At 33.1% G+C, this 16,447-nt stretch overlaps 1 long non-coding RNA gene across 1 annotated transcript; it reads right to left on the bottom strand.

Moving 5' to 3' along the window:
* On the bottom strand, positions 10,841 to 14,774 carry LOC109208335. Its single transcript, XR_002065148.1, has 4 exons — positions 14,734 to 14,774; positions 14,494 to 14,556; positions 13,099 to 13,216; positions 10,841 to 11,242 (listed from the first exon to the last, which is right to left on the bottom strand). It is a non-coding gene; the product is annotated as an uncharacterized LOC109208335 (long non-coding RNA).

Genomic DNA, 16,447 nt, shown 5'->3' with positions numbered 1-16,447 from the left:
GGGAGAAGTGAATGGAAGAACTTCGATCAGATGTTGCTATTGTTTTCGATATTTTTTTGTTTTTTTGGAATCGTGAATGGCAGAATACAGATTAATAGGTAATAGTTTTTGTATCAATAGTAATTTTCCGTGGTTGAATTGAGAACTGCGAACAGAGAAAAGGGAGAAGTGAATGGAAGAACTTCGATCGGATGTTGCTATTGTTTTCGATATTTTTTATTTTTTTGGAATCGTGAATGGCAGAATACAGGTTAATGGGTAATAGTTTTTGTTCGTTGAGTTAAATTAGGGAATATCACGTGATTTGATTTCCTTTCCGTTTTTAACTAGTTAAACCTTCTAGATTTTACGCCTTACGTTACTGTATTCACGATAAGGCCGCGTGAATACAGTTAAATACATATCAACCTTAGCTGTAATTTCCTTTTTAACGCCTATTTTTGCTATTGTATTAATGAATACAATAGCTTAAATACATCAAATACATTGTATAACCACATAAAAGGTATCTATAACACGTAATATAGCAAAAAGGTATCTATAAATGACTAATTAGACCTAAAAGATGGTGCTTTATGAAAAATTCTCTTTAACCTAAAGATAAATTTTCATAAAGCACTATCTTTTGGTAGTAATTTGCCATCTATAGATACCATTTGCTATATTACGGATTATAGATACTTTTTGTGTGGTTATAAGATGTATTTGATGTATTTAAGCTATTGTATTCATGAATACAGTAGCAAAAATAGGCGTGAATCTGGGAAGTCCAGCTAATCAGTTGTCGTATTCGAGTGTATTCGACCGTACTCATGGAGTGAAACATGGGATTATAGTTGGACAGATTATTGTATTCAACTGTATTCGACTGTATTCACGGCGTGAAATAGGGATTACACTGTTTTTAAAACGGAAAGTGAATCAATTAACATAATAGACTCCGAATATAACTCAACAAACTCAATTATAACACACAAATTTTGTATTTTCAGTTATAAAGAAGATTCTCAACCAAAAAATACCCCAAAAACATATCAATCTTCAGAGAAATTATATAATACATCTGAATACATAAATTATATTAATTAAAAAAAACATATGAATACATTCATGGCATATAGCGAGACAGTGAATATAATGAAATACATATAATACAGCGGGATACATTGAAATATAATAAAAAAAAAGACAGTGAATAAATACATGGAATACAACGAGATACATTGAATTACAATGAAAAAAAAGACAATGAATACAATGAAATACGTGAAAATACATTGAAATATATTAACAGAAAATCAAGTTGCTCAGCCCTAAACTCCGTCGTCTTTGTTCAAGAACAAACCCTAATTTCCGGCGAATCCGCCGTTCACAGGAAGCCGGTAGTGAAAACACGACCCAATGGAGATTGTGGAGAGTGTGAGGATGGGTTGCTATTAACCACGAAATCAAGGAAAACATTGTTTGGTTGCCGGTGTTACAAATAAAACACGACCCAAATTCTTATTGCACAATTTGAGAACTAAGAAATTGATTCAGAATGATGGGTTGCTATTAACCACGAAATCAAGGAAAACATTGTTTGGTTGCTGGTGTTAGACTGATGAAGACATAACGTGGATAGTGGTTGCCGGTGTTCGACTGAGAAATACTGACGTTGAGAGAGAGAGAGAGGGTGGAGAAAAATCTGAAAGAATGAGAGAGAAAAATAATACAAAGAGTATTTTATGGCTTAAGAGTAGGAGGTAACCATAAATAGATATTTGGCTACAAAAATCAAAAGGTATCTATAAAATATATTTTTTAAAAGGGTATTTATTTAAAATAAATAAGGTATTAACCTTTGCTATAGGAAGTAAAAATTCCTAAACTAAAATAGCCGGTGGATATATAATATATGTATAATTCAAACATATTATGTGTAAAATTATGTGTGTGTAAAAATATATATATATCGATTAGAAAAAGTAAAATTCAGCGGACTATTTGCATAAGGATCCCGTAAAATTACTTGACAAAAAGTTGAGGCCCAAAGTTTATTCCTAAAGCTCCGGTTTCTCTATTAAAGATCACGACCCACATCGTCCATCTATTAGGGTTTTTTTTTTTTTTTTTTTTTTCTTTTTCCTTTCCTTTTTCATTTATAGGTTCTTCCGAAAGAAGCTTGAAACGATTTTCCCAATTTTAGGCCTAGTACTTGTAAAGTAATTCTATTTATTTTTTTCTAGGTTTTTAATGAAAAAGCATTCCATAAGTTAACGTACTACAAAGAAAGATTGACCTCCCTCTAATCTTAACTAGAGGTCTTATGTTCGAACATTAAGAAATAAGAAACGTTTCAATAGGGAATCTTCATCTCCTCAGTAAGCCTACCTAACACGAATATTATTTGGTTTCAATCGGGAGCCTTCATCCCCTCAGTAAGCCTACCTAACACAAATGTTAATTAATTGGTGGGTAAGTTGATTAACAATTATGTCATCCCAAAGTAAGTAAGAGCTGTTAAATAATTCTATGCTGGAAACCTGGAATAAAAGGATCAACATGTTCATCATGAGTCGGCATTTTTCTATTCTCATGTCATTTTTTGGAGTAGTAGTTGATTTTCATGTGTGAATACTATTGAACTTATTGCACGGCAGTATAAAAATATATGACTTAGCCAAAATAACGTGGGATTCAATGGGGGGTGCGCTTAAACCTGCTTTGTATTCTGTGCATCCCTTTAAGTTTGGAGATGGGGAGCAAGGGAGGGATCGTAGTGAGGTGAATAATGTACATTATCTGTTCTTTCTCTTCAAGGAAGGAAGTACGATAAAGCAAGCATTAATTGCTTAAAGGTCTTTCTTTAATTAATTCTCTCATTAAATTCCACATTTTTCCTTCTTGCATTCTTCATTTACGACTTGTAGAGGGGGTGGTGCCGGGTATGAGGGCGGAATGTGGGCAGCGTGTGGGCGGTGGTCGGTGCCACCCAAATTGAATTAAAGCTCTTCAAAACAATTTCGCACTAATTTGTGATTACTGAGTAATTTTCTGTAGAAAGAGAAAAAAAGCAACAAAAATTAGCTAGAAATGCGAGAGAATGAAATTCCAATAATATCTCCCGCAATACACAAATTTTTTTACCAGAAGGTACAAGTGCATTGTCATTCAAAGCGAGATTGTTTGACTAAAGTTAATTTGGCGGAGGTAGTGTAGACTGTAGTAACTACGGATTCGTCCGAACCCATTAACTTTTGCTAAATCCTATATTTGTATTAAAAAAAATCTAATAAAATATTATTGTAAACTCAGTAACTAAAAGGAGCTAAGATTTGGTAAAAAGGTCAGAACTTATAACCTTCAAATTCTGGCTCCGCCTCTGATTAATTTAGACGTGAAGTCGAAGAAATTTTGCTCATCTTATTGTCAAGTGAGAAGTGTAAAACATAAACTTCAATTCATACCAGGATCTTGAACATGATAATCTTACATAAAATTGTTACATAAAAAACATACTTGAATCGGAAGCCATTATCACGAAGCGGAAGCGTTAATTGGAATTGGTTTCTTGCCCCTTGCCCTAGTTTCCGTTACCGCCGACTTTAGTGATGGAAGAGAGAATAGAAAAATACGGTAACCTTAATGGGTGGGGAGAGGACCAATTTATAGAGGTTCTCACTTAATCCGGTACGTCCATCAAGTAACCGATCGGACGGACTAGATTTGTCTTTCATTAAATATTAATTATGAATTTAATATATTGGGTCATACACATAATAGGAAAAATTTAACATTCTCCCACTTGACCCAGTAATCACATAAAATTAATATTTAATCATATAAACATTAGTTGAGCACAAATAAATCTCTTCTATAATGTCCATCATAAATACCATAATACGATAAACTACTAAATGTAAGTTATGGCGGTTATATATAATCTGTCTACATACTCCCTTCCATATACTACAACATTAGCAACTCATCGTACCAGGTCCATAAGCTATAAAATATTATGGTCCACAATAATGTCTCATAAAAGACTTATTATGCAACATCTCAAAACAATAATATGTACACCATTATGAGAAACATGAAATCAACAACATCACTCATAAATAGAGCCAAGACCCATTCTATGTACATGTTCTTTAAATATCTTTGGTTGTAAACCTTTCGTTAATGGATCTGCAATCATGAGAGCAGTTCTAATATGCTCAAGTGACACTCTTTGTTTCTGAACTGTCTCCTTGATGATAAAGTACTTTAATTCCATATGTTTGTCATCTTTGGAGTACTTATCGTTCTTGGAGTAGAATACTGCTGCAGAATTATCACAGTAAATTTTTAGCGGCTTGGTAATAGTGTCGACAACCCCAAGTCCTGAAATAAAGTTTCGCATCCATAATGCATGAATTGTGGCTTCAAAACATGCCACGTTCTGCTTCCATCGTGGATGTAGCAATGACAGATTATTTGACACTCTTCCACGATATTGCTCCTCCAGCTAATTGTAACAAATAACCAAACGTAGACTTTCTAGTGTCAATACTTCCAGCGAAAACTGAATCCGAGTATCCAACAACTTCCAAATGCTTGGATCTCCTATACGTGAGCATGTAATTCTATGTTCCTTTCAGGTACCTCAAAACTTTCTTTGCAGCTTTCTAGTAATCAATTTCTAGGTTACTCTGATATCTTCCCAGCATTCCGACCGCAAAACTAATATCCGGTCTTGTGCAAGTCTGAGTATACATCAGACTACCAACAATAGAAGAGTAAGGAATTGATTCCATTTCTTTTCGTTCTACATCATTCTTAGGGCATTGCATGAGACTAAATTTGTCCCTTTTTTGAATTGGAACAATTCCTGCCGAATAATTGTTCATGTTAAATCTCTCTAAAACTCTTTCGATATAACCTTTCTGAGACAATACCAATAATCCTTGTGATCTATCACAGATATTTCTATTCCTATTACATAGCATGCCTCGCCCATATCTTTCATTTCAAAATTCTTAGAGAGAAAATCTATAGTCTCACGCAATATGCCTAAATCATTAGCAGCAAGTAGGATATCATCAACATATAAGACTAAAAATATAAACTTGTTCCACTGATCTTTTGGTATATACACCGATCAACGGTATTTTCCACAAATTTAAAAGATGTTATGGTATCATTAAACTTTTATATACCATTGTCGTGAGGCTTGTTTAAGTCCATATATTGAATTCTTCAGTTTACACTCCCTTTGACTTTTTTTCTTTAGTTTCGAAACCCAATGGTTGGTCCATATAAACTTCCTTCTCGAGGTTTCCATTAAGAAAGACAGTTTTCACATCCATTTGGTGTAACTCTAAATCATAATGAGCCACCAAAGCCATAATAATTCTTAACGAGTCTTTCTTTGAGACCAGTGAAAAAGTCTCTTTACAATCAATGCTTCCTTTCTAAGTATAACCCTTGGCAACAAGTCTTGCTTTGTATCGTTCAATATTGCCATATGAATCGTGTTTGATCTTAAAGACCCATCTACACCTGATTCTTTTAGAACTTTCTAGCAATTCAACGAGATCCTAGACTTTATTGTATTCCATGGATTTTAACTCTTCCTTCATGGCATCAATCCATTTGTTAGACTCATTACTTTCTATGGCTTGTGAAAATGAAACCGGATCCTTATTAAGACCAATGTCAAAATGTGACTCTTGCAAATAAAGCACGTAACATCCGAAATAGTCGATTTTCTAACTCTTTGAGATTTTCTTTATGGCATTTCTTGTGGTTCACTTGTGTCAGATATTTGTGAGTTAGTTTCTTCATGAAGTGTTTTATCCAAATTTTGCTCGGTGTTGTCAAAGTGTTCTTCAATAACTGGAACAATGTTTGATATTTGTGTGGAAGTAGGCACATTCGTGGGTAATGGAATATTGATCCTCACCTCTTTTATTTCCACACTTTATTTTTCAACACTCCCACTAACTTTACCATTCTCAATGAATCTTGCATTGCCGGTTTAAACAATTCTCGAACTATGGTTTGGACGGTAAAACACATACCCTTTAGATTTCTCTGGGTAACCAATAAAGTAACCACTTACTGTTCGAGAATCTAATTTCTTTTCTTGTGGTTTATAAACTCTAGCTTCCGCTAGGCAACCCCAAACATGCAGGTGCCTTAAACTAGGTTTCCTTCCTGTCAACAGTTCAAAAGGGGTCTTTGAAACTGTCTTACTAGGAACCCTATTTAATAAATATACAACGGTTTTAAGAGCATACATCCATAATAAATTTTTTAATGAGGAATTACTCATCATGCTCCTAACCGTATCCATAAGTGTTCGATCGCGCATTTCTGCAATGCCATTTTGTTGAGGTGTTCCTAGCATAGTATACTGTGCACATATGCCATGTTTCTCGAGGAACTTTGCAGATGGACGTGGACATTGTCCTGATTCATTATATTTTCCATAATATTCACCACCTCTATCTGACCTAATGATTTTCACCTTTTTATCTAATTGCCTTTCAACCTCATTAACAAACACTTTGAGAGCATCTGTTGCTTGAGATTTTTCTTTCAGCAAATAGATGTATCCATAACGTGAAAAGTCATCGACAAAAGTGATAAAATATTTTTCTCCACCAAAAGATGGAACATCAAAGGGTTCACAAATATCGCAGTGTATAACTTCAAGAAGCTGGGTGCTTCTTGTGGCACCTCTCTTACTATGCTTGGTTTGCTTTCCCTTAATGCAATCCAAACATATAGTAAGATCAGTAAAATTTAGATTCGGAAGAATCTCATTCTTTACTAATCTTTCTAACCTTTTTTTGGATATATGACCCAAACGTCTATGCCATTAGTAAGCAGAACTTTCATCTAGTGAACTATGTTTAATTCTAACATTACGTTGAATAGTAAGAAGGGATTCAGAAAAACCAATATCGAGTTTCAATTTATATAAACCAGAACCATAAAAAACGGCATTCTTATATAAATTAAAACATCCATTTCCAAACTTTAAATCAAATCCATAAACATAAAGTCTTGAAAGAGAAATTAATTCATAGAAACTGAAGGTACATAAAGAGTTTGTAATAGATCAATGTGGCGTCCAGTCTCCATGATCAAACGATAAGTCCCTATGCCTTCAATTGGAGCCTTCATACGATTTCCCATGAACAAGAAATCCTTATTTGGATTTGTAGTTTGGATCGTAAGGAATCCCTACAACGCAGTAGATACATAACCAATTTACTAGAATCAAACCACCAAGTATTATTAGGAACTTCTACTAAATTTAATCCGAAACATACAAAAGCACTAATTGTACCTTTCTTTTCGAACCAAGCTTTACATTTCAGGAAATCTTTCTGATAGTGTGTTCCATGTTACAGAAACGACACGTATTTTCCTTATGTTCCTTGTTAGCATCCCGTGGAGCTTTAGCAGGTGCTTTCTTCTTCTTGAACTTGTTGGCATTCACTTTAAGTCATTTTCCAGCTCCTTGATCCATGAGGTTAATTGAATGACTCCCTTGTTTCTTAAGTCTTGACTCCTCCTGAGTAAGCATACTGGACAATTCACTAACATTTCACTTATCCTTAATAGTGTTATACTTAATTTGAAAAAGCTCATGCTCAGGAGGCAACGAGTTCAGAATAAACTGAACCAAGAAAGTGTCATTAACTTTCATCCCCAAGGTGTGAAGTCTTGCTGCAATGTTAGTCATCTCGATGATACGATTTTGCATACTACGCGACCCATCAAACTTCATGGTCGTGAGTTCAGCCATTAGTCTACCAGCAAGAGACTTATCTGCAGAACGAAAACGTTCTTCCACAAACTTCAGGTATTCCCTGGCACTTTCTGTTTGTGGAATAGTACTCTTAATGTTGTTTGCAATACTCATTTGCATAAACATAAGGCTCAGCGTGTTAGAGAGTTCCCATACTTTATGGAAAGACTTCTCATCCGCACTGCTTGAATCAGTAATGTCAGCAGGCTTATCATTCAGCAGAGCCAAGTCAAGATCCATCACACCTAAGTGGAATTGGACTTGTTCATGCCATTCAAAGAAGTTCAATCTATTGAACACAGTAACAGACGAAGCATGCAAATGAAGGGGAATAGCTGCAAAATAGATAATACATGCTCACAAATCAATATGGATTCAGCAAAACAGTTAAAGCATATCGCAATTCTCCTTTGGGTAAATACTACGACACACTATCGTAATTTCAATGCCACTTGGTCTTTAATAGGTAATTAAATATATTTAACCAAGTATATATGCCATCTTTGGACAGACAATATATATTTAACTAAAGGATATTAATTTTACCTCATCATATTCACTATTTATAGAATAATTGATTCACCTTTGGGTAAATCCTTAAGTTCTAGCAATAGTGAAAATTAATTTATCCATTTATTTTTAATTATAGGCGTTTCATTAGTTTTATGGATAAACTACAATTTTATGCATGTGTAATTTCTTAAATATACTAGTTTGGTCACTTTGACAACTAACAAACTATATAAACATAATGCACACATAAAATAAATATCATAGTATTTTCAACAATCTAGTTTGATCACTTTGGCGACTAACAAACTATATAAACATAAATGCATACATAAAATAAATATCAAAGTATTTTAAACAATCTAGTTTGATCACTTTGGTGACTAACAAACTACATAACTTTAATCACATACATAAAACTAACAGTAATGGATTTATCAATAATTTAATCACTTAATGACCTAAATACCTTAAACAGTCCAAAATAAAAGGAAACTATTATAGCTTAATAAGTAATATTAACTTTTACTAAGCAATAATGAGCCAAACCTCATATTAAATTACGGTTAGCTAATTTAATGAGCAAATTTGCATGGGCTTAGACCAATTTATTACGGGTAAATTTTAAAAATAGCCAGATTTATAATTGGTCGTTCAAAAATAGCCTAATTTCAAAAGTAATCGAAATTTAGCCACTTTTTATATAAAGATAAATCTGAGCGAAAACACTGCTCAAAACCCGGAAAATACTCCAGTATATTATGCTGGAGGTCCATCATAAGTATACTTGAACTCCAGCATATTATACTGGAGTTCCAGAATAAGTATGCTGGAACTCCAGCATAAGTACACTAGAACTCCAGCATAATATACTGGAGTTCCAGCAAGTATATTGGTCCAGTATAATATACTGGAGTTTGGAACACCGGTGCTCCAGTCTCCAGTATATTATACTGGAGCCAGCAAAGTATACCGGTCCAGCATAATATGTTGGAGTTCATACACAAGTGCACCGAACTCCAGCATATTATGCTGGACCGGTCTCTATTGCAGCAAAATAGTGGCTATTTTTTATTGACTTGGTAAATGCTGGCTATTTTTGATTGACCAGTCCGAAAACTGGCTATACCGTGCTATTTTTACGTTTATTACATTAGGACATCTCTGAAGATTTTGGCACATTTTAGCTATCATAATTTTTTTTAAAATATAATATTTAAAGAAAAGACAACCCTAAAGGAGATAACTCACTGCACCTTCAACATTACATTCTACGGGTCGGCGTCTCTATTGCTTCAACATCCAAACTCCTTTTACTTAATCTATTTGTTTAAGAATAGAAACCATGACCCTCAATTGCTTACACAGTTCTCGTCATAAACTTTTCCCAAACAGAATAATCTTACAATATTCAAGGCTGATCATGTTTTAGAAAGTTAAAAGATATAATTAGACATATCTGGACATTTTAAGCACCAAAATATAGCAACTACTTATTTTATTCATTTAAAATAAGAACTAAATAGCTATTACTAATGGGTTGAAACAATAATTGCATAAAGTAAATAAAGTGAACTCTAATGTAGTTCGTAACTACGGTACCAAAAATTCGTAAGGCGGCATAGTCATATATCTGCTTAACAATACATTCTTTCACGAAGATTATCAATTCAAATCCCAGGTTGATGATACCACATGTAAAACATAAACTTCAATTCATACCAGGATCTTGAACATGATAATCTTACATAAAATTGTTACAGAAAAAACATACCTGAATCGTAAGCCATTATCACGAAGCGGAAGCGTTAGTTGGAATTGGTTTCTTTAGTGATGGAAGAGAGAATAGAAAAATATGATAACCCTAATGGGTGGGGAGAGGACCAATTTATAGAGATTCTCACTTAATCCGGTACGTCCATCAAGTAACCGATTAGACTGACGAGATTTGTCTTTCATTAAATATTAGTTATGGGCTTTAATATATTGGGTCATACACATAATAGGAAAAATCTAACAAGAAAGAACAAAAACATAGAAAAAGAAGACTACAAGAGTTCGCCCCATATATGACAGTTAGGATCTCATTTCATAGACACCTTCTCTAAACATACAAGATGAGGTTTGCATGTGCATAGCACAGGCCCAACATTTCAAATTATGAGGTTTGTCTGTGCATAGCACAGGCCCAACATTTCAAATTTTGATATAGCTGAGAGAATTTATATATAATCTTTAGCTACATCTACGATTTGAACCCTAAATAGGAATACATATCCTGGAACAACCATATTTTCACTAATACAGAAGCACAGTTCCATTCATGAAAGGTGTTTGGATTGGCTTTTAAGGTAGTCAAATCAGCTTTTAATCTCTTTTTAGCTTTTCTCATTGTTTGGTCAAGTCAAAAAATGCTTAGAATAAGTTAAAAACTGCTTAAAACAAGCCAAAAACAATAAGTTGTGCAACCCCAACTTATTGCTTTTTGGTGTAAGCTATTTCTGCTGAAAAAACACTTTTTTAGCCAATTCAAACGGACACTTAGTAAATAGTGACAAACATTAACGACCACCTACTATTAAGAGCATACATGTACATATTCAGAATCTGCATTCAGGAACAAATGAATCTCGCTCCCTCAAGAAAATTAAATCCACGAAGGTAAACCATACAAAATGATAGCCCAAAGGCATTATTTGTTCATGACTTAGTTTTTGAAATATCTTCTGCTAGTAAGTAGCTAGTATTACTGCATGACTAAGTTCCCATAGATAAGGCCGGATAAATAGGTGATGCAACTCCTTCATACATCTTTATCCAAATTATATGCTTTGATGGTTACTTGGTCTTAATAAGTGTCTTTACTGGTTTGAACTGGTTGAGCGGGATATGAATATCGTAACTTCAGGAAATCTGTGGTATAATAAAATTACCAGAAGTCTCCTGCAAAAGTAAGTATCTTCTTTATCAGTCGATTAATTTAAAGTACATTATCTTAAGGAAGACATGACAAAAAAGAAATGCACTATTCCGTCAATGAAAGGGTATCTTAGAGATAAAATATAACCCCCTGAATAAAGAAAATTCTGGTGCTGCCAAGATACTGAGCAGAAGCATGTTCCTAAGACATACTTCATATATGTTAATAAATAGCATATATGCAAATGCATTTACAAATATATTTTTTTTTGATTTGCACCGGGTGTCTGAGTCTCTATGAGCCCCGACTATCCCGGGGGTGCACAGGCCCTCGGCAAGGAGTTTCCCGCAAGTGCATCACGGTTAATTCAGGTTTTACCCAGTCCGATGGCCCTCAGAAATTGTTATATTTACAAATATATATGAATCATATACTCCTTGTGTATTTCATGTAGTGTACTAAAAGTAGAACAAACCAAACAATTATGAACTAACCAATTGGTCAGGTGAATTATCCCTGCCAAATATGCTAAGATGGTATATCAATCCACCACTTATACTTTCACACAAAAAACTTGAATGAAATACAAACTTAAAGTAAATTGCAAGCAAATTATATGGACTTTTAGGTGGAGAGCAATAAGAAAGAACAGAAAAAGATAGCATACGCTAATTAAATATCTAGCTACTTGGAAATCTATCTGACACCAATATCGATGTTTCTAGAATGAACCTTCATTCCAATCATATATATGTTAAAATAATAGTAATACAGGAACAATCAAATTCTTGATCAAATAGTTTATGAGCTACAACCATATAAACATTTGGGCACAATTGTTATTTTCTCTACTGTAACACAAAGAGTACTTTTTAGGTGTTCCACTTCCATGCCGCTCAGGTAAAATCTTTCAGTTTCATTGGAATTAAAAAATCAGTACGTTAAAGATGATCTCGATTCTCAAGCATAAAAGCGTTCAGAAAGAATGCTTGAATTCTGGAGCATATATTTCAAGAGATACATGTCCCAGAAAGATCATGGTACTTGGTTTATTAGTTACTCCACATAAATGAACAAGTAATAAAAGCAAAACCAACCAAATAGATAGTTAATTACAAATCAAGCACCATAAGTGATGCTGTGGAATTTGTATATGACATCTAATGGTGTGGGAGGCTTATTCCAAAGCTTAACTTGTAAAAGATCCATGTACGATTAAAATAAAAGTTACGGGTGGCAATATGGCGAGCTTCATGTTCAAATGGAAACTGATGCTAATGCTACTTTTGCGTGTCTATCTGTTGATATCAAGAAAGTGGCTAAAGCAGAGGAGCAAGTTGCTACCTATAGATTCTGTGACTTGGTATCTAAGCACATGCGAAAATTACTGAAGAAGAAATATATGTGGTTAGTCAATAACGCCTTATCAGTTATCAAAAGCACTAATACAATACTGATACTAACTCTATAGTTTATGTTCTGCCCTAAAAGAGGAAGCTTCTTCCACTGAAGTAGGTTCATGGCTCATGAAATCCCTAATAGGTTTTCCAAGTGTGTAAATATTTTAAATTTGCTAAGTAGACGTAGATCACTAAGAAGACATCTGATACAAAAATAAAAATGGTATATATGAAGCGTTGATAAACCTTATAAAGTTCAGAACTTTATTTTTTTCGTCAAGCTATTAAAGTCCATCTAGCTTCTTAGCGAGAAACTGGAAGAAAGATTCCATTATCTCTTAAAATAATTCATTTAAGGATTAAATATCGATATATCTTTATCTATCATAAAAATTACGATAACAAAAACTACCCTTCAATCTCAAAGAAATAAAGAAATAATTAATAATAAAAAGATTTATGAAAATCTAATCGCTCACCTTTTGGTAAAAAATGTTCAATTTTGTCATGCATACCATCATGCATTTGCAATTTGGCCAAAACATCGGCTAGCATGAACTATCTTAGCTTGCGCCTTCATTCTGTTCAAACTGTTAACTTCAAGAAAATTTTACCTTAAAAATTAGTAATTAAAGAATTAGAGTATGATAAAGACTAAATTTGTGAGGGGGGGGGGGGGTAGAAAAAGGATAGGGGGAAAAATAAAAGGAATTTTTGACGCTTGTTGGTTGCTTGTATAACCAAATATATGATCAAAATGAAAATGGAACTTTGGTAGTTATAGCAACAATACTCGTTGACAAATGAGTAACTTCACTATAGCTACATTTATACCCATTTTGAAAAATGCATACAAATTGAAGACCCGTTGGAATAGTTCAATCTGGAATCTTCAAACCTTGAAGTTCTCAGGCTTTTAGTCCTTTAGTCTGTGCACAATAGAGGGAATTTCTATTCAATTTTTTTTCATTTTGCATAGGATGGATGGACCTCAAAGTTTTACAAAGCCTTCAATTCTGAAAGTTACTCATAACTATTAGTTAACATTGCCTTTAAGTTGTACTTAGGAGTGGCAAACGGGCGGGCCGGGTCAGATATGGTTCGGGTTGAAAACGGGTAATGAAAAAATGGATCAATTCCCGACCCGACCCATATTTAATACGGATAGAAAACGGGTTAACCGGCGGATAATATGGGTTACCCATATTATTCATGAATTCTTGTATGTGATCACTTTTGGGAGAATTCTTAGTCTTCCTAACTTGAGGAACCCCCAATTTGAGGCTTTACAAATGTAAAAGTTAGACCCATTGGTTATCCATTGGTTACTTATTGGTTATCCATTTTCTAAATGAATAATATGGTTCTTATCCATATTTGACCCGTTTTTAAAAAGTTCATTATCCAACCCATTTTTTAATGGATAATATGGGTGGTTAACTGTTTTGTTTTAACCATTTTGCCGCCCCTAGATGTACCTGTAGGTTTGGTGGGTTTCAGAGTGCTATCACTTTCTGCTATTCTTCATTATGCTAATATACTACCACTTCTGATTGGAGCACTATATCAATATTAAATTTTTAGTAAAGACAAACTCCAATAGCACACAATTTAAGAGAGAGCAGAAGCATATTTCCTCTAGCGTCGGACCAAAAAACTAACATGCCAGTTAATAGCATATTATACATAAAACAAAATTGAAATTATAATAGGATTAGGAAAAAGGCAATTGATGTACATTTTCGCTAAAGTCTTCAAAATTTGATAATAATTCAATTACAGAGCTCTTATTTATGAGAAATGAAAATCTTCCTTGCAAATTTGAAAGTAAGATAAAATCCAAAAGGGATGTATATGCTAGCTTCAAGAACTACCTGAGAGGGTGAGGGAGACGGAGAGAAACAAGAAGCTTCTGTTGGAAATACAGAGAGAACAACCTAATGAAATTAGAAAAGCAAAAGACAATGTTAAGGAAATAACAATGAAGCAAAAAAGACTGGATTTCTTCAAGAAACGGGCAAAAATCAACACAAATATAACAAAGGTAGACCAAAAATTGGAAGGATCAAAGACAACAAAGAAATATTTCAGCAAAAATTGAAAGGAAATTGTACCAGAAGAGAAGATGAAGAAAATAGTTAGCTGCTGGTGCTCTATTTTTTTTTTTTTTTTTTAGAGATGAGAAAGAAAAAGGATCCTTCTAGATCGTGACATAATTACCATTTTACCCTTAAATAAAGCTTGATTTGCAAAGATGCCATTGGTCGACCTCTTCTCTCTTCTATATATAACTAGATGAGGAAAGGCCCGTATATGGGCCCAACATTGTAATCGTAAAATTGTTGTATGCCGGTACTCAATTAGTTTTTTGATAAATAAATCGATCATTGTTATATCCATTTAATAACTGATAGAGAATGATATTGGGGATCACAATTTACAATTAATTTATTTTAATAATTTACAAAAACTTAAACTATAAATTATAACCTGCTTAAGTTGCTCCAATTATTAACATAAAAAGAATATGTGGTATAAAACTCATTTTAACATCAATGTAAAATATAAACATCAATTGTAAAATTGATTGAATGGTATTATTTCCCCACTATATTTGAATTTTTAACAAGATAATACATAAAGGTACAAGTGTAATTTGTATTAACAATTTTTCTACAATAAAAAACTTACCAATCTATTTGTAAACTAATTNTTTCTATAGATTTATCATATGTTAATTATTATAATGAAAAATATAAAATATTTTAAGATAATTTATAGATTGTTGAAAACTTATCATGGAAGAATGGAGTTCAAACCATATAAATCAAATTTTCACATCAATTAAGTACGTAAGAGATAACCTCCCAGAACAAATGAACAAATATCATCACTTAAATTAACTTTTAAGGTTTAACAAACTATAATTTTTAAAATTACTTTTGAATATAAAACTTTTAGGTTTGAAATCGCCTTCAAATAGTATGAATACATGAAAATATTTTAATTTTATTTTTTAAATTGTGTTAAAATAGTATGGGTAAACGTAAAAATCTTGTAAATATTTATCTATATTTTTTTTTGCTTTATTATTTAAAAATAAAATTTACGTTTTCTGTGAAAACTTTTAGTTGACTAAAATAAAAACTAATAGTTTTATCAAATGATGAAAAGCATTCAAAATGAGTATTTGCATGGAGTAACTCTATGCAAAAGTAGTCTAATTAATAATACATTTAAACTTTTAAAGGAGTGATATGGTCAAGGGAATGTAGGGTCCACGTATATCAAGGAGGACACAATTTGCATTTAAGAAATGCAAACAATACAATATTTTTTATTTGAAATGACATATATACCCTTGATTGACCATCTTTCCTTTTCTATATAATAGAAAATTCAGAAAAAGGAGACACTCGTATTGGTTTGATTTACATGCACTAGCGCGGGCCCCAGAAATAATTTCTTCATTAAAACTCAAAGACAAGTCAACAACAGCCTACTTGGCGAAGCTGGCTAAAGGGCGACCCATTACTTGGAGAAAGTACAATAAATGAATAAAGCTGCTTATACAAATTGCAGACCCATTGAAAATGGCTGGCTGCCTACTGATACAAATCCCAGAGCAGTTCTCATTTTCCTTCTGGACAGGGGATTGATTTGTTCAGAAATTTTCTTAAAAAATCTTTAACTTATATAAACTCAAATGACATATATTTTCATCTTTTATTTCATCATGTAAAAATAGCAATCAGAAACATGCCGTCTGTATCTTAAATTTCTGATTTCTATAAATTTAACAAGTCTTCTTTAATCTAAACATCTCTA

This window comes from Nicotiana attenuata, chromosome 2 (genome assembly GCF_001879085.1).
Source record: "Nicotiana attenuata strain UT chromosome 2, NIATTr2, whole genome shotgun sequence".
Classification (NCBI taxonomy): domain Eukaryota; kingdom Viridiplantae; phylum Streptophyta; class Magnoliopsida; order Solanales; family Solanaceae; genus Nicotiana; species Nicotiana attenuata.
This window is presented reverse-complemented; position numbering and strand designations above follow the sequence as displayed.